General features: G+C 51.9%; 1 protein-coding gene across 1 annotated transcript in view; it reads right to left on the bottom strand.

Annotated features, from left to right (window-relative positions):
• PKNOX2 (PBX/knotted 1 homeobox 2) overlaps nucleotides 1–25,210 on the bottom strand; it is a 239,233-nt gene extending 214,023 nt beyond the window's left edge. The window contains exon 1 of the mRNA XM_090290476.1: nucleotides 25,153–25,210. The gene's annotated coding sequence lies outside the window, so the exon portion shown is untranslated. The remainder of the gene's footprint in view (nucleotides 1–25,152) is intronic.
• Between the last annotated feature and the right edge of the window lie 672 nt (nucleotides 25,211–25,882).

Below are 25,882 nucleotides of genomic sequence, written 5' to 3'. Positions count from 1 at the left end.
TGACTGGAAGATCGAACCAGCGACACTTAGCTCGCAGGCCGACGCTCAATCCACTGAGCTAAACCAGCCAGGGCAGTATCTAAATATATAAAAGAGGATAACACCTCATAGAGGTATGGTGAGGAATGAACTCATGCAAGGAGCTCAGAACAATGCCTGGCATGTAGTAAGTGCTGAATACATTTTAGTTATTACCCTTGGTAGAGTTCATGGTGAGAATTAAATTATCTGGAACATACAAAGCGCCCAGAGGCAGGGAGGTATGTGGCCCCCAGTACAGTGTTTCACAGGAGGTTCCTTACTGCGCAGCAGGGGACCTCGGCCCTCTTGCCCCTGCCGCCCAGCCTCCCCCCCCCCCCCCAGGATAAGATGACACTGCCTGGCATATAGTAGATGCTCAATGGTGACCTCATCTTTCCCTTCACTAATATGTACTGAATTAGCCTGTTTTAAATTTGTGGAGTTTGCATCAGAGACAAAATATCCAAGTGGGAGCATTTCAGCTGAAGGAATAAGGTCTCGGGGGATGTTGAAGGAAGAGTGGAGTTGGGGGGGTCCACTGATTGAAGGACCCAACAAAACCCAAAGAAGGGGCTGAGCATCCCTCTTCTGTCATCCAGTGACATCCCACCCTTGAGAAAAAGGAGCATGGGGGTGGGGGCAGGCAGCAAGAGGCTGAGATCCCCTGCCGTGCAGTGAGGACCATCCTGTGGGGACACGGGACTGGGAACCACAAACCTCCCTGCCTCAGGTGCCCAAAACCTACTGAATGAGTCTTCCCAGGAGACCCCCTGGAAAACCCACCTGTGTTACCTCCTGACGAGAAGCATCTGCAGAGACCAGGAGAGGGTTATTGCTCCCAAGGAAAGACAGGAGAGGGAGCTGGCCTGGGTGGGGAAGGGGGAGGCCAGCAGCTCTCATGGAGGGATCAGAGAACCCTGGTGGGGAAGGAGGAGCTGAGTGTGCAGAGCTGTCTGCTTGGGGCTTACTGGAGCCCTTGGAGGCTTGTCCAGAGGCACCCCCATGCGAAGCTGGGGAGCCCTGAGACACCACACTGCTCCCCCTCCTCAGGGCCTCGCCAACAGCTTAGAGCTTGGAACAGCTAGCGTCCAGCCCACAGAGATCGCCTCGGCTCATGAAGGGCCTGCAGAGTCATTAGCACACTTCATATTCACAACACCCCAGGGAGAAATTGCTGCTCCTACCCCCATCCTGCAAATGAAGAAACTGAGGCTTAGGAAAAGTAGCACATCTGGAATGTGCTCCGTTGCAACCTTAAGTCCTAGTGCCCTGCTCTGACCCTCCCGCTCTGTGCACCCAACAGCGCTGCCTCTTGTCAAGCCCCCACCTCCCAGAAAGGGGCCCTGGGCCGGTTTGCTGGGAGAATCCCTGCCAGCTCCTGCTCCCAGGCCAACGTCTGTCTCTGCACTGGAGCTTCCTCCCTGGGTCTGAGCAGGGTGGGGAGGGGCCCGGGTTCCTGCAGACTCAGGACAAAGCAGCCGAGCCTCTTGTACTAAGGAAGAGCTGGCTGTACATTATGCACACATTTGTAAGTTATGAGCATTATAGAGAGAGCGGCACATAAATTAAAGTGGCCAACTTGTGTGCATACACGCACGCTGGCACGGGCAGAAGGCTGGCTCTAAACAGTCAAAATTAGCAGCTTGAAACAGTAAAAAACCTCAACTTTGCCTCAGAAAGATGCAGGGCAACTTCACAGAGTTTTATGTGGCCCATAAATTAGAGCCGAGAGAGGGCCTCGCCGCAGACAGGGGCTTTCCGCCGCGCAGATACACCGTGTGGCAGCATTACAAATGTCCCGGGCAGTTTATACACAACAGCACAGCGTGAGTTTGCTGGGGGATATTGGAGCTGGTAATTGCTATTCTAAAACTGGCCTTGTAAGCTTGAAGAAATGTTTTGAAGGGGGAAAAGAGCCAATTTAAGAGCTTTATAAAGCCATAAATGCCTTCTGAGCAAACCAAATGTAATCTATCTGGAGAGACAGGTTGTCCCTCAAACCCAACAGGAAGACACTGCAATGGTGCACAGCCCAGAGAAGTTCCCCTGCAGCGCCCCACCCCCACCCCCCTGTAGCAAGTGAGTCACCTCTAAGGACCCAGGGCTGCCATCAGGTGACCTGGGACAATCTTCCCCTGGAAGCAATAGCCTGCAGGACACTCACAGCCCACAGCGACTGACTTTTCCAGCCAGCCGGGGCTGATTTCCCCTAACAAACAAGAGAGCGGAGGCTTCCTGTGTCTTCCTTCCAGGGGGCATCCCTCCCTACGTGGGCCTAGGAAATGGAGCAGGTGGAGACAGGGGAGGTATGATGCAGATCTCCCACTTGGCCTCAGTTCCATCCATAAAGTGGGGCTGTTGTGAGAACTGAGTAAGGAAAAGTGTGTCAGCACCTGCCCCTAGCACTCAATAAAGAGCAGCTATTATTATTTTATGGGTGTTGGTACGTGTGGAACAGGGGTGCCCCAGGCAGAGGGCACCTTCGCAAGGCCCCACCTTCTTCAGACCCCGCTCCTACCAGCTCTCGGCAGCAGGACGGCATTTAAGAATCCGTGCCAGCGGTGTGTGGGCACGGGCACCGGCCGTTTCCCCGGGAAACAATCCCAGCACCTGCTTCCTGACTTAAATTTGCTCTTATCTCCACGAGCTGCCCTCAGACACATTCTTTAGCAGCAGCGCCTGCCCTCGGCTTGCACATTATGCCAAGACCTGAGAGTCCTCCGCTAACTCTGATTAGCAACGCAGGGTCTCTTCATGCCCCAGGAGGTGTGAATTTCCCCCAGGTTTGTGGCCAGAAAAGCCAAGATGCGCTCAGGGAGAAGCGACCTGATTCCTGTTCTCCCACCCTCTGTCCTCACCCTCCACCCTCCCTCTCCTGCATCTTCCACAGTGGCCTCCGCCCGATAATCCCACTCGCTTTCGGATGTCAATATTTCATAACGGAAAACAAAAGCCATATAATGCACAATTACCCACTTTCCATTGTGTTTTAATAGCTCTATTGACAGCACAGAGCACCACACAGGAGCAGTAGAAAGGGATTCAAGATCAAGCTTCCAGTGAAATGTGTTTTTAGTTATATGTATTTTCATAGCTTTTGCAACACCTTATTAAAGTTGAAAGCTATATATAACAGCACTACCGGTGGCACTTTCCAATACCCCACTCAAGTCACATTTCTTTACAGCCCAAACAAATGTGACCCAGCTTCCTCCAAGCAGGACTTCCCATGTCCTCTTCCAGCCCTCCTGAGCAGTCCCCAACACCCCCACCCCCCAATACTTCTGAACGGTGGGTGGAGATGAGACCGTCCCCTGCAGCACTGCAGGCTCAGCCACCACAGACATCCTACTACTCAAAATCACGAGATCAAAGGTCTTCCCTGATCCACCCTGCACCCACAACGCTCTTATGTAGGAACTGTCTTGGTCTAGTTGCTGCCCCCCACCCCCCAAATCATGCCAAGCACGTTTGTACCTCCAGGACTTTGCTGAGCCACGTCATCCTCCTGGTTTGTTGGCCTTCTTTCCCTCTGCAATTTGAACCCCTACCCACCTGGGAAATGGTTTTAATCCATTCAGAAAGAATGGATCCACGCAGGAGGCTGCCCGGCGGTGGGGAAAGTGCCCTGGACCTGCGACAAGATCTGCCTTTGCGTCAGCTAGGTCTGACTTCTCTAGACTCCATTGTGTGGTTCAGCTACAAAATAAAACTTTGAAATATATGATCACAAGGGTCCTTCCAGTTCTGAAATTCCTCCATGGATACATATGAAGGTTTTCTGGGCGGTATGTACTTAATTCCTACTAGGTTCCTGGTGCCATAAGGTAAGGCAGGGTCCCCGTCCTCAGGGAACCTGTAATTTCATGGAGGAGAAAGCATATCAGAAGAAAAAGTGAGGGTACAGCAAATACTTTCCGCTCCAGTTCAAGTCAGCAATATATAAAAAGTCATGAGGCAGTACATGATTAGATGCCAAATGAATTGTGCAGACAATGATTGCTCCAGGCTGGGGAGTTCAGAGGAGGAGAGGGTGCCAAGGGGCGGGCTGATAATAGACGCCACACTTACAAGGCGGGAACTGACCCCGGGCCTGAAGGACACACGTGAGACTTGCCCCTGCAGCAACAGCCAGAGTGTGAGGCCCGGTCAGTGGGCCTTTATGAGCCATGGCGGCCCTCACAGGGCAGGGTCAGGAGACAGGGCATCACCCAGCGAGAGCAGAAATGAGCTTCGTGCCAAGAAGCTCAGAGAAGACTACAGACCGAAGCAGAGGCTGGGCCACAAAGGGCTCTAAGGGCCAGGCTAAGATGTTTGAGCTGCAACCTGCAAGAAGCAAGGAGCCATGGAGGTGAGCACAGAGCACTGGGGCTCTGAGCGGATTCACTGGGCAGTGATTCGCAGGGCGGATTGGAAGTGAGAGGCATGGGGAGTGAGGAAACCAGAGAGAAGGCAGTCGCCGTGGTCCAAGCAGTCAGAATGCAGCCACGTGCCAGGCCCAGAGGAGGACAGGAGGACAGCCTTGGCCTCTGAGACGCTGCCGATTGGCTGACCATTCACTTATTGCCCAAACTTGAACGCTTTTAAGAGTGAAAAAGGAGCCAGGACAATGGTATTGGGACCACAGACTGAAACCAGGGCTGCCCTGGGCCAGCGGGGGCGGATGGCTACTCTGCAGACCAGGGAAAGGAGGAGAGGGAGGGAAAGGTGGCCTCCAGGGGTGCAAGTCTGTGAGAGCCGACAATTAAATGTGAACGCTGACAGGGGCAGGTGGGAGAGTGGGGGATGGGTGTAGCACAGAGCAGCAAAGAAATAAGGGAAGAAAAGAGTGCAAAGCAGATTTCAGGTTCTTTGAAGACAGAATCAATCTCATCTGAATTATCACACAGACGTTTGCCAAATTAAATTGAGATAACGAAGACCTGCTGAATGTAGGGGGACAGGAGGCAGGGCTACCCCTTTGCCCTTGGCTTTGTTTGTTTTTAGGGGTCTTTTTAATATAATTTCTTTTTAGAGAGGGGAAGGCAGGGAAACATTGATGTGCCTCTCACAGGCACCCCGCCAGAGGCTTAGCTGGCAACCCAGGCATGTGCCCCGACTGGGAGTCGAACCAGAGACCTTTTGGTTCACAGGTCGGCACTCAATCCACTGAGCCACAACAGCCGGGGCTGTTTTTAGGTATGTTGTAAATATTCAATAGATGTACCTCTTGGTGGGTTTGTCCCCACAGCCATCTGCAGACCATCAAAGTTCACAAAGTCCCATCATGAACCGATGATTCTAATGTGCATTGAAAACCTAAACGGGGCACCGAAACGGCCAGCATTGGCAGAGGACTCAGCAGATCCTGCTCCAAGCAAGACAGAAGGAGCAGGGAACTAAATTAACCCACGCCCCTCTTCCGACTAAAATGCAGAAAATGAAGGCAAAAGAAAGAGGAAATTCAACCTAAGGAATCAAGAGAGCAAAAATGCACCCCTCCACTGCCCTGGGTGATTGGGACATTTCTGTGCGGGAATCTCCATTCAACAGCTTCTGCTCTCTCATCCAAGCTGGAGGTTAGCACCCAGGATCAGCACCCAGAAATCCAAGGACTTTCCTACAGACTGCTGCTCCCTCCGGGTGGGACTCTATTCTGGGATCTACCTGCACCTCCCTCTCTAGCAGACACACAGGCCGGCCAGTCGGGTCGCATAACATTGTCCTGAAGAGGATCTGATAGAGCTCCAGTGACCCAGAAATTTGAGGCAGAAACGAAACATTGGCTATGAATTATCCAGGAACCTGTGGCTGCAGTTACTTGATAAAATGAATCTCCCTAAGAGTGTTGATTACTACTGAGTTACCAGGACAGGGACCTGGGGCAGGACAGAGTTGCCTAGCTCAGGACTTTCCCCTGAGCTGCAAAGAATTTGCTCCCAACCCTCAGAAAGAGTTCCCTCTTGGAACCTTCTGATGGAATCAACTCTGACAGTCTCCTCGCTGATCAGGCACCACCTGCATCAGGAAAGAAAGACGATGCTGTGGTTTGCGGCAGGTCTCTACCTTTCCTCCACTGCATACACCTGCAGGTTGCAGGGATTTCTTATCAGTCCTGCTGGGTCCCTGCAGCAGTGAGGCCTACTGAGGGCAGGGCACCCCTGAAGGAGTGATCTCTCAGGACAGTCTGAGGGGTGGCAGGGTCTTTGAGAAAGGCTTTCCACCCCTTTAACCCCCAAGGACACCCACAAAGAAGAATGGTTCTCATTCTCTCCCCTTGACAGTTACTGGACAGAAAACAAGAACTCAACGTACAGATCAGGAAACATACCACATACACCTGACTTCCTTTGAATACCTACCAGCTGTACACATCACCTTGCTTCCATTTCCTCACCTCTAAACGAGAGTGGTGACAATAAAAGCTTGTCTCCAGGGGCTGTTGCAGGATCAAATGAGGTAATAAAAGTGTCTCCAACATAGTAGGAACTTAACAGATGTTTGGATTTTAGTTCAACTGACATTTTAACAGAGTGATTAGTGCTGCCATGAAACTGATATTTTCTAATTAGTTGATTTTTTTTTTGTGCACTAGACTCCAAATATGATTATCTGCTATAAACTTTGTGTGTCCCCCAGATTCATGTGTTGAAATCCTAATCCCCAATGTGATAGTGTTTGGAAGCAGGGCCTTTGGGGGATAATTAGGTCTTGAGGGTGGAACCCTCATGAATGGGATTAGCGCCCTTATAAGAGGTGACCCAGGGAGCGCCCTCACTCCTTCTGCCACATGAGGTTACAGCAAGAAATCAACTGTCTACAAAGCAGTAAATGATCCCTCAACAGACACAGTAAATCTGATAATGCCTTGATCTTGGACTTCCCAGCCTCCAGAACTGTGAGAAATATATTTATGTTGTTTATAAGCTATGCAGTCTGCAGTAATTTGTAATATCAGCCCAAACAAACTAAGCCATTCTTTACTTTTTCATTGAGTTATAAAGCAAATGGTTGCCCCCATCCCTACCTGATTCAGGACCATAGGAGTGGCCCATCAGCAAAAGGGCAATAGATAGTGAGCCTCATGCTCAACAGTGAAAGACCGAAAGCTTTCTCCCTAAGATCAGGAACAAGACAAGATGCCCATGTGCGCCACTACTAGTCAACATTTACTGGAAGTTGTAGTCAGAGAAACTAGGCAAGAAAAAGAAATAAAAGTCATCCAAATTGTGAAGGAAGAAGTAAAACAATTTTTATTTGCAGATAACATGATGCTATATATAGAAAAGCCCTAAGAATCTATAAGAAAATTAATGAACTAATAAGCAAATTCAGCACTGTTGTAGGGTGCAAGATCACATGCGAAAATCAGTTGTTTTTCTATACACTAGCAATGCACAACCTGAAAAGGAAATTTAAAAAACAATTCCACTTACAATAGCATCAGAAGAATAAAATATCAAGAAGGTGAAAGACTTGTACCCTAAGAATTCAAAAACATTGTTGAAAGAAATGAAAGGAGACCTAAGTAAATGGACACACATTCCATGTCCATGGATAGAAAGCCGTGATATTGTTACAATGTCAGTCCACCTAAAGCAACCTACAGATTCAAAGCAAGCCCTATCAAAGATTCTGGACAACTGGATTTCACATGCAAAAGCAAGAATCTAGACACCTACCTCATACCACATACAAAAATTAAGTCAAAACAAATCAACAATTTATGTATAAGAGCTAAAGCCATAAAACTTCAGAAAAAAAACATAGAGATAAATCTTTAAGACCTTGGATTTAGCAATGATTCCTAGATATGTCATCAAAAGTATAAGCAAAACAAACAAACAAAAAGCATAAATTTGACTTCATTAAAATTAAAAGCTTTTGTTCATCAAAAGACATTATCAAGGAAGTGAAGAGACATTCTACAGAATGGTAGAAAATATTTGCAAATCATGTTTCTGATAAAGGTTTAATATCCAGAATACACGAGGAGCTCCTACAACTCAGCAACAATAAAACAACTCAATTTTAAAATGGACAAAGCATTGAATAGATGTTTATCCATAGAAAATACACAAATGGCCAATAAGCACATGAAAAGATGCTCAGTATCATTAGTCATCAGGGAAATGCAAAGCAAAACCACAATGAGATACTACTCCATACCTACAAGAATGGCTATAATTTAAAAAGAAAAACAGAAAATAATAAGTATTAGCAAGGATATGAAGAAATTGGAAATTTTGTGCTTTGTGAATGTAAAATGGTGCAGCCATGATGGAAACACTTTGGCAGTTTCTCAAAAAGGTAAATACAGTATAGAATTACCATAGGGCCTAGCAATTCTGCTCCTAGGAATATATCCAAAAGAACTGAAATAGGGACTCAGACAAATATTTGTACACCAATGGTCACTGCAGCATTATTCCAGTTGCTAAAACTCGAAAGCAACCCAAGTGTCCATCAACAGAAAAGTGAATAAACAAAATATGGTACATATGTATAATGGAGTATTATTCAGCCACAAAGAGGAATGGAATTCTTAGATATGCTACAACACAGATGAACCTTGAAAACGTGCTAAGTGAAATAGACACAAAAAAGTCAATATACTGTAATTCTACTTTTATGAAATATCTAGAATAAGCAAATTCATAGGCACAGAAAATCAATCAAAGGTTATTAAGATCTGAAGTGAAGGCAGAATCAGGAGCTATTGCTTAACGGTTTCAGAGTTTCCATTGGGGTGATGAAAAAGTTTTGAAAGTAGATATGGTGCTATTTGCACAACATTGTGAATACAGTTAATGCCACTGAATTGTACACTTAAAGATGGTCACAGTGGCAAATTTGATTATGAAAGGACAATAGGAAGATAGAGTATAATTTAATTTCCCATGCAAAACTACATTGAACCAGATAGCCTAAGTAAAGGAAGAAAAAAAAAGGATTTGTTTCAATCTTGAACTCAATAGCTATAAATGCACATGCACTTTGCAATGGCCTCCACTCAACTACGGAGTGAGACCCCTGGGCACAGAGGACTCTGAACCCCAGAAAGGAAGGACCAGGGGTGCTACTTACTTTCTTCAGAGGTACCCACAAATGGAGTGGGACTCCCCCCAGAATGCATTCACTGCACAAAGGTTTACTGACCACCTACGATGTGCCAGGTGCTGCACACACAGTGGAAAACAGTGAGTAACCCGACTGGGGAACTTGAACTTGGCCAGTCCTCTGAGACCTGAGTAGAAGTGGCCTGGAGCCCTGGCCTGTGCTCATCCACCAGGATGTCTTTCTTCATGGTTTGTTTCAGGTTTCAAGTGAAAGGATGGTGTGGATGGAAAATCACGATACAGGTGTGAGATAATGTTGTTATTATTACTATTACGCTAGGGATTTACTAGGTCTTCCTGTAAGAATCCAGCCTAGCCTGCATCCACCTCAAGGCCAGGGTAAGCGATCAGATGCTTTCTGATTCCTGCATGTGGGGAGCAGAGGTCCCAAGGAGAGAACAGGGACCACATCGACAAGTGCAAAGTTCCGGGGGCTCAGGTCTCTACCCCACACAGGTCCTGCAACTGCAGGCCCTTTTCTCCCTGGAGCGGGTGGCTCTCCCCCTCCCAGGCTGCTTGGCTCAAAGCCCGACCACAGAGGGTCTTCGCTCACCATCTTTCTACACACATACCCTTGTTTAGGATCCCCTCTCTCTGCCTCCTCAATCCTATCCAGCCTTCAAGGTCTGACACAGGCAAGACAAGATTTCTAACAAGAAAGTTCAGAGGCAGATGGGCCTGGGTTCTGGATCCAGACTTACCAGCTGTGTGACCTGGGCTGCTGCCACATGTAAAAACGGGGCTAGACATCCCCACAGTCCAAGCCTGCTGTAAGTGCCCAGAGTTTGGCACACCATCCACTGCTTCCATGAAGCCTGACCTGGTCCTTGCAGCCCCCTCAATGACCCCTTCCTCCAAGAGCATCACTCTTATTAGTGCCTCTCATCTGGTAATGAATCCCCTGTGTCCTGTAACGTCTCTGAGGATAAGCCGCTCTCATGTGTATCACGTAACTCCTCCAAAATAATTTAACTTGCAGGCCAAGTGGAAGCTCCTTCACTGAGAGGCCGAATCTGATCCTCTTCTGTCCCCCTCCAGGGTAGCCAGCACACAGTGGGAGTTAAGAAATTAAAATATATTTGAGCACACAGAGGCTCCCCAGGCAACAGAGGAAAACCCCACAGGGAACAGACACGGTCGGCTCCGAGGAAGAGCCCGTTCGTGCCCTCTGCTCCGGATGAAACTGTTGCCTGCCCATGTTGGCACGTAATGAACACTCCATTCATTGCGTGAGTGAGATCTGCGGATGCCCCAGCTCATTAAGGTCAATTGTACTGTGGCTAATCCAGGAAAAACAGTTGATCTGAAGAAAATCACCTCATTTTATAAATTAGGATGTCTCTGAAAATGGTTTTATCTTCTTAGTTTCATTTGAACATTAAAAAGAGTCCATGTAAAATAATTAATTTCTTTTTAAAAGAGTTGATGTCCCTTGAGCACAGCTCACCCTCCATTGGGGAGAGGTGGCCCAGGATCAGGCTATAGTGGCAGAGGGTGTCTGGCCAGGGACTCGTGATGTGTCCCCAATAACCCACAAAGCAGACATCCCGCTGTCAGAAAACAGACCTGCCACACGCTGCAGCCATCATGTCCCATGTACCTGGAGCTCAAAGACTCCCAGCCTCTGGGGCCATGAGGCCCTCTGGACCTGGGTCAGGGTGGGCTCTAACCATGAGTTGAGCCTCAGGTGAGTCACAACCTCCCTGTCCTCAAGGTCCCCATCTGAGAGGAGGCCAGATTAGCGTAGAGGCTCCTCCACATCCCTCCTGCAAGTTTCATCGCTTCCAGTGAGCCTCCATATTTTCCAGAAAGTCAGAAGAGTCAGGGAATGGGGAAAAGTCGGGTCGAATCCCAGAAGCCTGCCCGTTGGCTTAGCCCCAGGGGCAGGGAAAACAGCAGTCACCTGTCTCTCCATCTCTCTCTGCACAAAAATAAGCCCAAGGGTCCTTCATAGGCTTTTCTCTGGAGCTGCCGCCAGGCCAGGAAGTGGCTATGGGCAGCCCATGTGCAACTGACTTGGACAAGCTGGAGAAAACGCTTCACAGCCTGGCCTCCCTGAGAGGAGGAAGCAGCTACTTCTTCCATCCCATCCCAACAGTAGGAATAAAAGCGACGGCTCAGAGGGCGTAGCCTGTTACCTGTAACACCTACGGTGGGCTAGGAGCTCTATGCCTCAGGCAGGCCACTGGCATCTCAGCTCGGCCCCCATGACGGGGTTATTACAGTTCCCATGCTTACAGATGAGGGCGCTGTGACGCAGGTTAAGACGCTTGGCCAAAGCCAAGCTGACAGCACATGGCAGATGTGGGATTTGAACTCTGATCTCTCTGAAGCCATAGACTTTTATCTTTTAACCAGGCCTTCCATGGACTTCTGCTGCTGGGAGATTCAGGAGCCAAACAGAAGGAACAGGGGGACAGCCACTAGCAGGTGCTGGAGCCCCAGTCCCACGATATCCTCTCCCTCCTGACCAACTCATAGGGTGACCAACTGGCCCAAGTTGCCTTGGACTGAGGGGTTCCCTGGACATGGGACTTTCAGCACTAAAACCTGCACAGTCCTGGGCAAACCAGCATGGCTGGCCACCCTCGGACTGATGCTTCCTTGTGCTTTGCAGCTCCCAAAGAAAACAAATGTATTTTCAGATGCAAACATAAATGAGGGGCACTATCAGTGACTCTTACTCTGAGGAGAACAGCTTTAGGCTGCCCCCCAGCACAGTCCCAAAGGGCCAGGGCACACAAAGAAATCTCTGCGTCCCAGCTCCAGGCTCAGACCGAGAGTGGCCACTCTAGGTTGAGCTGGGTGTGAGCAGCCTGGACAGAAGAGCAGAGGTGCTAGGTGACAGAAGTGAACTGAGGCAGGTTTTTTCAAGACACGGCCCCCATCAGATGCTCACTACAGTCTCGCAGCAGGAGATTATCGGCCCGTTTCACAGACAGAACAGCTACAGTCTTGGAGACGTTCAGAAGCTCTTCATAGAAGCTCCTCAAACATTTAAGAAGTCTGAATCCTGAGAGTCTCACTCAGGAGACAGTCCAGGCAGAGTCCCCATAGCATGAGCCTATGGGGACCTGCTTCTGTGGGGCAGGGGGCTCCTCCCAGCCCTCTCTGGGAAGTTGGTAGAAGACCTCACTTCTATCACCTCCCAGCATAGGCATCAAGGCAGGAGGACACTCATCCCTATCACAAGCCCTTTACCCAGGCACTCCACACCACTGTCCCTTCCATCTGGCTATCCAAACACTCCTCTTCTGACTCAGGCAGTGTCTCCTCCAGGAAGCCACCCTGACTACTCCAGCCTGCAGTGGAACCATCTCTCCTGACCTCACACCCTCTTCCTATGATGTGTCTTGCATTCTTGCCTTGGGCTCTTTATTTAATTTAACTTAATGAAGAAGAGAATGAATCCTGGTAATAGACTCTCTGGGCTCAAATCCTGGCTCCCTCACATACTAGCTTTGAACAGGTGGCTTCCCATCTCTGTGCCTCAGGTCATACAAATGGGAAAGAGGGAGGACATCCCTCCACCTCAAAGAGTGGTCCTGAGAATCAAATGAGTTAATAGGCATAAAAGTGTTTAGAACAGTGCCTGGTACATAGTAAGCACTCAATAAGGGTTTGCTGTTATTATTATTTTGGTATTGATATTGATATTAATGAAGTACCTCCCTAGCTAGACTCAAATTTCCTGCCATGTAGGACCCGAAACTGACACTTCCCTGTATTAGTCCCCACATTAGGCAGACGCACCAAGTAAGAGCATCATACTCCTTTCCTGTGGGCTGACCTTTCCAGAGACTGACAGCTCTTCACATCACTGTGAGGGCTGGGAGAGATGCTTGTTGCCTGTCTGCCTGTCTGCCTGTCAGTGACCAACGGCCGCCCTTACCAACACACCTAAAGTCACCCCCAAATGTCTCCCAGGAGCTCAGCAGCAGCAACAGAAATCTTGGAATGAAATTACAGCTCCTCAGGCCATGTGGCCCCAGGAGCAGAATTCAAGGAAGCCAGAGCCCTCAGGTCATCCCCCTGCCCCACTCCCACCCCCCAACTCCCAGGAAGTTGGGAGCTTACAAAGCAAAGCCCTCCTCCCCCCAGGAGCTATGTCCTGCAGAGAACCCAGAACTTTGCAGACAGAGTTCTATAGTGAGTCCCAGGAGCCTCTGTTCTCATCCTGACTTTGTACTTTGTGGTCTTCCCCAAACCCCTTGACCTCTCTGGGCCTCTGTTTATTCGAAGACCAATTACTTAGCTCTTTCCAGTTCTGTCATGCACTGAGTCAGTTTCAGAAGAAGAGAAAAAGCATCTTTAAATGGACCAACCAAATCATTTCACAGGCAGCCCGCTCCCCACAAACATGGACTGGGCTTTATGACACACAAGCACTGCTCTGGATTATAGTACTGAAAAAAAAAAAAGTGTGAAATTGGATCATTATTGGAGGAAAATAAAGGGGATCAGGGAGAGCAAAGGATGGGAGAAAGGGGATTTCACTTAGATGGGGCGTCAGGGAAGGCCTCACTGTGGGGGTAGGGGGGACATGGGAGAGGATCTCTAGAAAAAACGAGAGAGCAAGCCCGGTGGATACCTGGGGAAAGCGCTCCACACAGAGGGGACAGCAATTGCAAAAGCCCTGAGGTCGGGGCCGCCCTGTTCCGGTCACCACAGGCAGGTCTGGAGCTGAGTGCGCCAGGAAGGTGGCGACAGGAGATGAACTAGGATGTGGGGATCCCGCCATGGCCACTCTCTCCTTGGGAGGCCCTCGCTGGAGGACCAGAACTCCAGGGGGCCCTCCCAGACCACCAGGGGAGGTTACCCCCGCCCCAGCCATATTCTCGTGCCTTCCTGGACTCCTCCATGGCTCTTGTCCCGGCTGCTCTCATTACCTACAGAACTTGGACACCCGCCTCCCCCACAGACTGTGAACGCGACTGGCTGGGAGCCCAGCTGAATAGTTCACAGTCATGTCCCCAGTACGTCTGCGGGGTCTGACACATAGAAGGTGCTCAGCAGAAATCAACTAAATAAATGTGACGAGCAGGGAAGAACCCAAGGCCTGATGGCACCTGGCAGAGGCCACCGCCCACACCCCAGGCCCCGGGAGGCCCCTGTACCACATTAGGTGGAAGTCATAAGCACATAGCAGGCACACCATTCAGGTTCATGAGCTCTCTGCCAGAATCTGGAACACGCCAGAGGGTACAGTCCACACCCCGGCTGTGGGGAAGTCATGGCAGGTCAGGTTTTCATTCTTAAATAAACTGTCATCACAGCGTGCATACAAGAGGGGTGTACGCTCGTGTGTATGCTCTACATTAATCTGACAATAACCCTAGAGTCTGTGCCAACCAATTTCCTCCCCACATATCACAGGCCAGACATGATGTAGGTGCTTTCAGCTGTGTGTGTGTAATGTGCATGATACATCCACATCCATGAACTCTCCGCAGCCCTATGACCATCAGTTACTGATGAGGAAAAGGGGACCAGCTTTTCGGGCCACCCAGTGAGCATCTGGCTGAGTCAAGCCTCAAGCCCGTCTTTGGCTTGCTTTGCCCTGGCCTTCCCCAGTAATCCTGGTCACACCAACGGTGACCTACCCAGGCTGGAGCCCAGTATCATACACGGAGCCCTGTATGGAGTGGAGCAGGGGTTCTGGTTGGCAGCGGGGTAGAAAAAGAAGGCAGCAAGGGACCCAGGAGCCTTCCCCTAGACAGACACCTGCCTGGAGCAGGCAGCAAAGCTGGGCTGCAAAGGCCACTGGGCCCAGGATCACACAGAACCAGCGGGGTTGACCTTGGGCGATTCTCTCTCCTCTCTGAGCCCCACTGGATAACACAGAGGCAAGAGCCCCCAACACAGGGCCCAGCACACAGCAAAGGAGCCTCCCAGCTGTGGCCTTGCTCCGCTACCCAAAAAGCACAGTCAGCCAAACCCTCTCCCTCAGTCTGTGAGCAGCTTGTGGCAGCAGGCCTCCCTCCCAGAGGAAGTCCAGGTCCACAAGGCCAGGCAGGGGCCCAGCACCAGGGCGCAGTGCGAACACAATGCCCGGGAGGCTCTCCTCTTCCCTGCCCCCCTGCAGCCAATGGCACTCCCCAGAGTACCCAAGCTCTCCTTCTGCCCTTCCTTGCAAATCCAATGGAAGTGACTGAGAAGTATTCCAGGAGGCCAGATGTTCAGCTTGGAAAGGGGCTTTCCTGACAACCTGGAAGTCGGCAGGAGACAGCAGTCTCATCTCATTGCCACTAAGAGGCTCTAATGGATGGGGGTGCCTTCCCGAGGAGAGCTGTGCCCGGGCAAGGAGCAAGTCACTGTCCCTGGGAATGGGCTCCAGGGAAGGCTGGGGGTGCCCATAGAGCTCCTTGGCTTTCCTCCAGGTCATGTCACAGTAGGAGTGGCCCAGGGAACCGCTGTCCTCCTTGAGTCTAGCCCTCTCCTCCCGGAGCTGAGAGAGGTGTCGTGGGGGAGGGGCCCAAAGAGGGCTCCCCCCATGGCAGCAGGGCAAGACCACCACTTCTACATGGGCCACATGAGAGCAGCAGCACTGAACGCCCACCCCACCTGGATCTCCTGCTCCATTTCTGTCCCCGTGGCCTGGAGGACTCAGAAGGGCCCCCCCAGCGAGAGGTCTCCCAGCCCCCGCAGTGGGGCCCATGGCCACTACATCTACACCTTCCCAGGGCACTTACCTATGCAGAGTGAGACAGGCCCCCGCACGACTGGGCCAGTCATCGCTTGATACCCTGCCACCACCGCACCACGCACTTTAGCCTAGTCACAGACTACAGACCTAGGGAGGGGGCTTGAGGGTAATCTCATCTAAGCTGACTGTAACATGAAATGATGATGCTACAACCCAAGGAAGGCATAAGAGTGTCAGAGTCACACAGCTTTTCGTGCTGATGTGATGTGTTCAGGCTCCAAATGAGACAGCATGGCTTTGAGGAGAAAGACCTGACCCCACACAGCCCACAACTGGGCATTCATTACCCCGTGGGCCCCGGCCACGTTGTGGGCGGGAGGGAGAGTAAGCACCTCGGACCGTGGGCCTTGGGTACACAGCCCGAACCTCTGGGCCTCTCTTGCCTTTGACCCAGAACTAGAACCCACAATCCATAGGGAGCATGGCCTTCCCAAGAAGGGCAGGAGCAGCCCTGTACCCTCACAGCTGAGCAGAGGCTTTGGGACAGAGCAGCACAGTGACAACAGGCTGTCTGAGGGAGGACGCTGAGAGGAACCTCTGACGGTGGGGCTCCCGGAATCAGGGAGACTGTGCCCATGCCGCACTCGTCAGAGTCAGCAGGCCGCTACTAACAGGCTAAACGTCCTCTGGTGTCTCTCAGCACTGTGAGTGGGTCCATTGTGGGTGTCAACCCCTGGGGACATTCACCTCTCCCAGACCCCGTACCGCTCAGCTGGCAGATAGAGGCAGGAAGGCTGCACAGTGGCTCTGTCACCAACAGCCACCGCCATCGCTACACCTCCCTGCCCCTAAATCTACCACCACCTCTGTCTTTGTGCTGGCCAGCCCAGCCCCACCTGTCACTGAAGGCTTTGTGGAAGTAAAAAAAAAAGATCTTCTAGGTTTGTTTCCATAACAGCCGATAACTTCGCCCCGTGTTTGCCAGACAAAGGTGTGGGTGATGGGAGAGATGTGTTCTGGTTCCCTTTAAGAGATTCTCAGGAGAGAAGTAGGTGGATCTCAGGGCAGAGCAGCACTCAGAGCTCAGCAAGGCACTTGCTTTGTCTCCAAAAGGCCAAAGAAAAGGCCATAGTAGTCACAGGTAGACCTGGGCCAGCTTAATTAACGCGCTTCCCCTGTGAACAGGCAGGCACATCACACTCCCTTCCTAGACCCACCATGGTCGCCCCTCTCGGAGCCCCATCTCCTCTCATTTTAAAAATGATATAACAATACCCATTTCCCCTGCTTCACAAAGTTAACTGGATCAAAGGAGCAAGTGCATGAGAATGTGCTTTCTTAGGAAAGAAAACTAATAACCACCGTGAGCTTACCGCATGCTAAGCACTTTCAGATCATTTCTTCAATACTCTGTATTATTATTATCTTGACAATAGAGCTTAGAAAACTGAGGCCCAGAGAGGTTAAATGATGTGCCTAAGGCCGCACAGCCTAGTAGTAGCAGAACCAGGGTCGGAACTGAGAATCCTACACCAAAGCCTGAATTCCTTCTCCCAACACCACGCTGTTGCAACAAAAGAAACCAACATCACTTTTCAGGAGGAGGCCAGTGAGTTTTCAAGACTAAAAATGCTGCCCTGGTGGAGTCAGCTCCTCTCACTAGGACACATGCATTGGCCCCAGGAAGTCAAGTCAAAGCCAACCTGCTCTACAGTCTTGGGACCCTTCAACACAGGGGTTCAGGGGACCACACCCTGGCAGTCCGGCCTCTGCAGCTGTGTGTGGTCATGCTTGCCTGGGGTGCTGCTGGGGGGAGGGGGTCCATGATTGCTCAGTCATGAAACAATACAATTAGGGGGAGACACAGAATCGTGGAACCTTGAGCTGAAGGGGGCTTCTGAGAGCAACTCCAAGCTCCTCATTGAATAGGCGAGGAAACTGACATCCAGAGAAGGCCAGTCACTTGCTGGAGGTCACAAACAGCCAGTGTCCACCATCCTCTAATGCCCAGTCCAAATCCCTGTGCTCTCTGCCATCCCCACAACTCTGACATTGGTTAGATTCAAGGTCCCTGGGCGGGCCAGGTGAGGGCTACGATGTCTGCTCTCTTCGCTTAGGAAAAGCAGGGAGACTAGAGAGTTGTGCTGGAGTGAGGAAGGGAATTAGTTTGCTTCCTGCACTGTCGTTTGTGGACGTTCTACCTACTGAGAAGTCTGCATGAAAATCCTCTTAGGAATTCCTCCCTGTGGGACAGAGGCCAGTACCCCGCAGGGAGGCCCTGGTGGCACCCCAGAGGCAGTGGTGGCCCAGTTGGCCCCCTGGCGCGCTCAGAGGGGGCTGAGCTCTTCAGTCTAGTTCAGCCTGCCCCCCAGCAATCCTAAGGAGCACTGCTGAGAGCTCACCTCTTCTAGAAGTCCCCCTGGTCACCTGCTCACTGTCACTCAGCAACAACCAATCCCACCTGTACCTCTTCTGGCTTATAACCATCTGTGCCTTTTTTCACATCACCTCAGTATGTCTCTGACATGTTTGTGTGTGTGGTGTTTGTCCACTCCTTGAGGACAGGTCTATTTCTACCACAGCCCTGTGGAGTCTGCACGCAACAGGTGGCACCAGGCCACAGCCTGACCAGCTGTTTGTCCACCGCTTTCTGATGGTGCCAGTGACCTGTAAAAGGGCCAGGCCGTGTCCTAGAGGAGCAAAAAGGAAAGGGGGTGGGAAGGGGGGTAGACCAGCCACTGGCTCTTCAGTCCAACAGGACAGGGAGGGGGAGGAGCGTGATGGAGTCTCTTCTGTGTCCCCAACACCATGCTGGGAACTCAACAAATGCTCGCTCCACAGTCCTGAGAGCTTTGTACTTTTATTTCTCACTTTACAAGGGGGAAAATGGAATCAGAGATGTTTGTACTTTTATTTCTCACTTTACAAGGGGGGAAATGGAATCAGAGATGTTAAACAACTTGCCTAAATCTGTCTGATCAGTAACTGGCAGAGGCAGACTCCCAAGGCAGTTTTATCTGACGCTAAGCCCACGCTCTGCTCTGTCTGCACGGCAGGCCAGCGCTTTGAGAACAAGGACTCGATGGTTACATGGGTGGGTTCCAATTGCCGCTGCTGCTTCATGCTCGATGCCTAGGACTGTGCCCCACTCCTAGGAGCTGCCTAAACACTTGCTGAATGAGGGAGCGCCATCCTGCCTCTCCCCAGCAGCAAAGGACAAGGCTTGTGATGCCAGGGCACTGGGCTCCATTTCCAGGAACCCTTGGATGACTACATGTTCCTTCTCTCCACCTAGAAAGGCACCCAACACATGCAAGTTCCTCCAAAGGCCTGGTGAAGAATGGACGGGCTTCCTGGGCCTAAAATGGATGTGGACTGGAAGCATAAGCTGAACACAAGAGACTAGACCCTAACGTGGGGGGAGTTTAGAAGTGTCCTCAGTGCTCTGCGACCTGCTGATTCTGGGCCACTCTTTGGCTCCTCCCCAACCCTGGGGCTCCCTCAGACCCCCACTGCCTTGACTGAGCTGTAGTGAAATTGGCCACATTCCTATGAAGCAGAGAAACTAACAATTACGCCACCCACCCCAGCTCCATCGGAACCCTCACAGTCTGCTCGGGGCCCCAGGGCCAGCTGCTTTTTTCCACATTCCAGCCAAAAATAATACGAGAACGAAGCTGTTTGGTGGAGACTTAATCTAATCTTCATTGCTTCAGTTTTAAAATATCCTGCCTGGTTTAGGGTTTCTTATTACACACAGGGATGTGTTTTTAGTGAGATAGGTCTTAGCAGAAACGTCCTTCGTGTAATTAGAAACCCAGGCAGGCAGGGCCTGCGGTGAGGCTTCCAAGCCAAACAGCAGGTCCCCCTGAAGACACGGCTTCTGCAGCTAGTTCAGGCCGCAAGTTCTCCTCACGCGTCTAGGGCTTGGTTCTCCCTCCCTCCCGGGAGGGTCCGGTGGAAGGACTGGGCCTGCCCACTCTCATGCATTCTCTCAGCAAACCAGTTGCTCCTTCTACCCTCAAATGGGCTCTCACCCCCAATCAGAACAGAGACTCAGATGCTGCCCGTGACTGCAGGAGGAGGCTATGGAGAAGAAAAAATTACCCCAAGAAGTCCCCACAGATGAGGGAGAATTAAAGGCGAGCCTTCCCCTGGAGCCACATCTCCAGAACCAAGGCTGGCTTTGAAAAATCAGGCAGAGGAGTGGAAGGAGCATCCAAGTGCATACCCTTCTGTGTAAGTGCCGGGCGTAACTTCTTGGGCTTTTCTGGCCCAGAATCTGCTTTGATCTGCCAGCATGGAGACTGCTAAGCGAGGGTCAGGCAGCGGCTAGCTCGGGACCAGCGCCCACCCCACCCCCAGCATGACCAGATGTCACACACCAGTTGGCGCTTAGGCCTCTTCTTCCCAATGGCAGAGAGAAGGGGCTGGATTTCTGATAGGTCAGATTCTGGGTTCGTCTGATCTATTCCAGGTAGCACCACTGGGAGTAAGCGTGCCAGGTCCCTCCGTGCGGCAACTTAATTGTCCCTCCTGATAAAGTGCAGGTGGTTTTGGGAATCTCAGCAGGGTTTTCAAATTCTAGGATGTAAAGAAAGGCAGGAGGTCAACCCTTTCTTAGAACTCCTGAGAATTATGGGGAAAGGCTGTGGAGCCACACAGGGACAGAAATCACCCTGAAGATTGGGACTGCTGCTCAGAAGCCTTCCTGCTTCCATTCCCTTTGTCACTTAGAGTGCACCCAGTAGATTCCCGTAGGATTGACTACTCAGAACCCAGAAGTGAGCGATTCATGTGATACACTCATTTTACAGATGGAGAAACCAAGATCCAGAAGCGAAATGACCTGCTGGAGTCCTGCACCCAGGCAGTAACAAGGTATAAAGCTATCCAGGCCCCCAAATTTCAGCCTAAATACTAGCTCAGTGTGATGACCTGCCAACCTTGATTATCTCCTTCCTCTGTCCCCACTGGGTATTAGATGTAATTAAATTAGCTGACGACCACTGCCACAAGCTGGCCAAGCAGCCTGGCCAGAACCCAGCCAGTGCGGCTCCTCCCTCTAAATTCTGCTTCTCAACAGAATTCAATCTTCAATAAGTCATGGATCTCCTGTGAAGTGTTTTATACAAAGTGTGGCATGTTGGCTGGACTCAAGGCTAATGGTGGCTCCCGATGATTCACTTGCCCCCTCTCCACACTCTGAACGGCATTCTGTTTGATCAGACGTTCTGGTTCCCATGCCGTCACCTCTAGCAATTGCATCACACGTTTATATATATCTCAGCATCGCAGGCCTTGTGCCACACGGCATAGGAAAAGGAAAACTTAGAACAGAATTTCTCACCTTCCTCCAACTAATTTAGAAAATGTGCTCCAAATTAAGTAAATAGGGAACAAAAGTCTGAAATTGGAGATAGAAGGGGGGGGCAGGTGCTAAATAAATATCATAGAAATCTTGCAACATGCTGGAAACCTATAAATTTTATAGGTTGTTTCTTTAATAAAAACAAATTCAATTGCTAACAACACAGTATTATTAAGCCGCTAACATTTAAAAATCTAATTTGGTCTGCTCTGCCGCTGTTCACGTTGCGCGTTGCATTCACCCAGAGTAAGGAAGTCAGGTTGATGGGTTTGGTTTGGTTTCTAAACCAGGCTAATAGAAGCCCCTTTAAAACTCAACTTTTTTGCTTTCGAGGCATGCCTTGGTCCCTAATGAGTTACAGCCCCAGGTTGAAGATGGACATGGCAGAAAGAAATTTAACACACACTCCGGTGGACTCATAAACATCAAGGCCAAGGGGAGGGGAGGTATGTTTCCAGTTAAGCCAGAACTCCATGAATTCAGGATTCTCCGCTCACAAGACAGTAATTCTCCTTATTTCATCACTAACTTACTTCAAATGTGTTTATACAATTTATCGCTACTGAACTTCCAGGCAACTGGTGTAGAGTTAATGAAACCCAGCTTGGAGAAGCTTTGAACAACTAACCACAGTTTAAATGGTTATGACATGCGGTCAAAACCACAGCCCGGCCTCACTGCAGTTTCTGTGTTAGGACTGAGTCAAAAAAACTTTGTATCTCACCTTTTGTGCCAAACAGATTGGAAAAGGAAAAAGTGCTGAAAAATAGCTTTCCACGTTTCTTCTCAGGGTTTCCAGACGTTCTCCCTGACATTTTAACACACCCATCTTACTAAAAGCAAGGCAAAGCCCCTCCCCCAGTGCCCAAGTAAATATTTTAGTTGCAGTTTGATTTGGCAGCCAGTTGAAATCCTGAAATCCAGTTTGAGTTTAATTGAATAGGGTCAGGCCTATAGAAAGCAATGCTGAGAAGGGGCGTAAGGCAGGGGCACCCAGCAACATTTCAAGTCAGGCTCCGTGAAAGTCCAGAAGGCAAGACAAGAATGTGCATATGGCACTGGACTGGAAAAGAAGTAAACTCGACTTTCTGAATTACTTGGACATTGGTTTTTATTAATCATCATTGTCACATGGCGTCCTGCCCCAAGCGCTGTCCATGTGGGAACTCCAGCAGACTCTCTTTGTAAACAGGCCCGTTTTGGAAGAGTAAGGGGGAGGTACTGGACTCATCACGGCCCCACAATAAAAGCCCCTTTTGAAAGCAGCACTTTCATTAACTTAAAGCAATCTATAGACTTAAAAGCAGAGAGCAGTAAACTCCCAGAAAGGATCATAAAACAGCCAGTCTCGAGTTCGGTACACTTCAGTGCAATTTGCACGAGGCATTTTACTGTGAGCGGTGGCCGGCCCATCTCTCGCCAGTAACCCCCGGCCCTTATTCCAAGCAGCTTCTCTTTCCCTCGGCTTTCATGTCTCCCGAGCTCACAAAGGAGAGGCGGGGACCCGGAGTCTCCGCAGGGTCACCGCTCCCTCCTGCACTCGGGCTCCCTGCGGGAGAGAGTGCAAGAATTCCAAGCCTGCAGAACAACAGCGTGGAGCTCCGCCGCAGGCGGTCGCCGCGCCCCGGCAGCTATGGCCACTCGTGGGGCGCGCGTCTTCTGCGCCCCGGTAGCGCGGTCCGGCAGCCTCAGCGAGGGTGCGAGGGCTGGGAGGTTGAACTCAAGATTTCGAAGAGGAAATTTCAAACCTCCCTCCAGTACACCCCCAACACACTGCTTCCCCAGTTAGCCAGAGGAACAACCCCCCTCTCGGGTCGAGTCTCTCTCCCTGCCCGGAGCTAGGCCTGAGCCTGAGTAGGGGGTGCAGCTCGAGTGGGAGGTCGAGAGTCCAGAAACCGGAGACCCTTCCCTTCCCCCAAGGTCCCGAGGCCTCGCGAAGGCCAGAATGGCAGAGTAAACGGGAGGTCTATGGGTTAGGCTTGGCGTAATTTGTTTTTGTGTTTGAATACCATCATTTTCTCAGTTTGCGGGAGGGGGTCACTAAAGCTGTCTACAAAGCGAAGCTTTTTGCTTCCACCAGTTGGAGAGCGTTTGATATCCGAGAAGTTAACATGCTGGAGAAGTCCGGGACAACAGGGTGAGGGTAGGGGACCCCGCGCTTCCCCGCTTCCCAGGCGGAACATCGCTACTGCGGCCCCGAGCGTGGACTTCCGGGCCGGGCCGCGGTGCTTGAGGGTCCAGGGCCGGCAAGTAAAGTCAGGGTTCCTGAGTTGGAGCCCTCCCGGCCCTCGGCCGCAGCCCAGACTTCCCTGGGCGCGATGCGGCACCTCGCTGGTGGCGCTCCCTCGAAGGCCGCGGCCCCTGCGGGCAACCCGAACACACCCCGCTGCGCCGCGCCCGCAGACCCCCGAGTGACTCCCGGAGCCCGAGGAGCCGCCATGGTCCTCGGATCCACCTCGAGCCCTGCGAGGCCGCCGTGTCGCTTCACCCAGAACGTCCCTTTGATTTGTCCGCTTTCTGGAACCTTTCTCCTAGGACCGGGTCCTGTGCGCCTCAAGTCCTCTCTTCCAGATGCTCTTTCCGGGAGAAGCAGCAGAAATTCGGGACTCGCCTGCCATGACTCGGATCAACTACTTTCACTGCCTGCCTTCATGCTTTTCCACACACGGAGCATGGGGACCAGCGCGCACGATCACCCCCAAATTTCAATAGCCTCAACCCCGATAAAAAGCCGTAATCCTGTGCCTAACTCCTAAAGAAAGCCACCCGTTCCTCCGACTCCAGCCTCAGATGAACTCCAGGCCCCCAGCTCCCACCTCCAGCCCCCTGCTCTGGCCGGGGTGTAGATTCGATCCCTAAACTACTCAGTGGCCCTTCAGTCACGCTTCTGAAATCCGCCTGCACCCTAAAACCCGAACTCCAGCCTGGTCCCGAACCCCAGCCCTAATTCAGGGCCAATGCACCACCACTCCCAGCCCGAGCCCAGGTCTCCCTGCCGCGCAGGCACCTCTGAGACCCCAAAAGGAAGCCCGCTTCACCCGTTTCTTCCTCGGGTTTGGGAGCTGGGAAAGCCCGCACACCTAACCCGAAAGAGCCACAAACTTGCCAGGCAGACTGGAGACCCTGCCCATTGACCTCTGCTTTCCACCCCCGTTTCAGGAGCTCGTGCCAGGAGGATAGATCCAGAACTCCTAACTCCCAAACCTCGCAGGGGACCCCACGCCTCCCTCATCTCACCAAGGACTCCCAAAAATCCGCCCAAAGCCCATAACCCTACAAATCAACGCTCCTTGCGGGGCTGGGACCCCGAAACTGGCCCCGGGGATTCCAGCTTCCCTGACTCGTGTTCCGAAGTCCCCTCCGATCCGCCTGCAAACCCTACTCCCCGAGGCCGGTCGCGGCGCGGCCCGACTCTGGGGCTGCTCCGGCTTCCAGCCGCTCAAAGACAGTCCCAGGTTGGTGGCGCCAGCAGCGCCGGCCCAAAGGGCGCCCGAAGCCGAGAGAAAACGAACCTGGAGCCGGCCTCGCTGTAGGAGCGCTCGGCTCCGACCAGCCCACACCGGGCTCCGGCCAGTGCGCTCGTCCCTGCTCTAGGTCCCCGGCGCAGCTCCCCGCCCGCCCGCCCGCCTGCTACAGGGCCTCGGGGCCGGTGGTCCTCCTCCTGCGCGGACAATGCGCGCCCAGCCCCTGCCCTGAAGGGCTAGGCAGCCGCAACCCGGGCTGCGCGCCGGGCGGCCGGACGCTGGACCGCCTCCTCCCCAGCCTCGCCCCGCTCCGCGTTCGCCGGCGCTTTCCCAGCTTCTCTCTGCGCGCTCCCTCCCGCTCCCTGCTCCCTCCTCCCTGCCGCCTCCCTCTCTCCTCCCGCTGCCTCCCTCGCTCGCTCTCCTCCTCGCCCTGTCGCAATGAATAATACTCCGGCTTGGGGACCGGAATAAAACACGCGCGCTCCGAGGCAGCCGCCCGCAGCCGCGCCGCCTGCAGAAGCGGCTCTGACATGGAAATGAATGACAGCTTACCTGATGCCAATCTTCATCAGACTGACACCGGCGTGACAACACAGCCTATACTTCCCAGCACTGCTCAGGACGTCAGCGCTCCGGGACCCGCCCCCGCCCCCCCACCTCCCCTTTCCCCACTCCCCCTCTCCCCACCCCCACCACCCCCACCCGCTCCGGCCCGGCGCTTTCCATGCGGAGGAGCCGCCGGAGTGTCTCCCTCTGCTGGAGGCTTTTCTGAGACACCCGGCTGGAGCCTGCTCCCGCGGGCGGGCGCAGAACCGCGCTGGAGAGAAAGCCTCGGACTGTGAGGTTACCTCAAATGGTGGGAACGCGGCGGATCCCCCCCCCGCCCCCCCAACCTCGGGAAAACAGCCCCTGGTCCCGTGCAGAGTTCTGAGACATCCTGTGCTGAGCGGATGGAGATGAGGACACCAAGAAAACTCCCCAGAAATTACGAAACTTAAAAAAAACTGGCAAGAAATCCTTACCTCCATCTTCACTCCGTCCTCCACCCCCTCCCTATTCCTGCCAGGCTGGCCTCATTTTTATGATTGCATTTGAATAATTCTTGTTCCCCTTGCCCCAGAAAAAAGGTGTTCAGATGAAACTCCGGTTAGTTATTCCTATTCTCAAGAGCTTTTTCTGCTGTGAGTTTCCTGGGGCGTTTGGTTCAGGGGAGACACTGTGTGATGGGGGTGGGGGGTGGGGGCAGAGGGAGAGATGAAAGGGTGTAGAGGCTTTGTCAGTA

Source organism: Furipterus horrens, unplaced genomic scaffold, assembly GCF_987537825.1.
Source record: "Furipterus horrens unplaced genomic scaffold, mFurHor1.1.pri manual_scaffold_11, whole genome shotgun sequence".
In the NCBI taxonomy this organism is placed as follows: Eukaryota; Metazoa; Chordata; class Mammalia; order Chiroptera; family Furipteridae; genus Furipterus; species Furipterus horrens.
This window is presented reverse-complemented; position numbering and strand designations above follow the sequence as displayed.